This window comes from Homalodisca vitripennis, unplaced genomic scaffold, assembly GCF_021130785.1.
Source record: "Homalodisca vitripennis isolate AUS2020 unplaced genomic scaffold, UT_GWSS_2.1 ScUCBcl_41;HRSCAF=740, whole genome shotgun sequence".
NCBI classification, from domain to species: Eukaryota; Metazoa; Arthropoda; class Insecta; order Hemiptera; family Cicadellidae; genus Homalodisca; species Homalodisca vitripennis.
In genome coordinates this window covers 234,299-235,430 of record NW_025776171.1, presented here as the reverse complement: position 1 = coordinate 235,430, position 1,132 = coordinate 234,299, and positions in this window count along the sequence as shown.

The following is a 1,132-nucleotide window of genomic DNA, read 5'->3' as shown; positions in this document are numbered from 1 at the left end:
TGTTTATCTTATCTCTACGTAAATTCCCGCTATACAGGTATACTACTCGAATTCCTTGCTATATCCACATTCTTAGAAGATATAACTGACGATAATTCATCCAAAATGCATTTAATCCAAATGGATTTTATGTGAAGAGGACTTCATTTGTCCGGACAGTTGCTATCTTTAAGCGAATTAAACAGATTCATAACCATTCGATATCTACAATCAGGTTTTTTATCAGTTCCTTAGGTAAAAACGTATGTTTAAAGTAATAGACGATGATTACAAAGAGATTTATAGCTCATTACTGTTACAGGTCATGCAATCTTAATAGTATTCATGTATAACTTTGTAAACAAACCAATATCTCTGAAATGCTTTTTTGATAATAATTCTTGTAAACTTTATAATATAATAAAGTAAAAGTAAAAAGTATTCATCGCATAAAAATAATGACTACTATAAGGGTCCAAATATAGGGGTTTTAGAACCCTCCCAAAAATATGATTGTTTAACATTTCCAAAGTAAGGCAGGACGGGATAAATTATACAATGTCGAAATGAAAGCCGCGACTCAAACCACCACTATTGTATTGTAAGGAGTCAGAGACAAAGAAGGAAGTCGTTAAATGTTTCCACTACGTTTCCTCTCTGTCTAGAGTGATGAACTTAATCTTTGTAAAGTTTAGAAGTTATTACATTGCATGTTTCCACTGTGATGAAATCTTTTAACCAAAGTTAACGAGCAGTACTAAGAATTGCTCTGTAGTTAAAAAGATAACCCCGTTAGGTTTTCCAGACAATGAAGTATATGGCACTATTTAGGCTTTTAAAAACCAATTTTCGTTAAGATTTAAATTCCGTATTTCGATAAATTTTATAGCAACACATTTTAAACCGTGAAGTTTGCAGAACTAATATATAAACTATGAAGACACAAAATATTTCCACTCTTGAGTTTTCTGAACTCAACGACGGTGTAAAAATAGTAAGATTAAATTTGTGGTATGCGAAGATAAACTAGTAGTAATTACTTCATCACTTGTATATTATAAATATTAAATAAAAACAAATATATATAATTTAGTATCATTGATTTCCCAATGTATAATTGAAATAAATACCTTGATTGTATGTGCTAAAATAG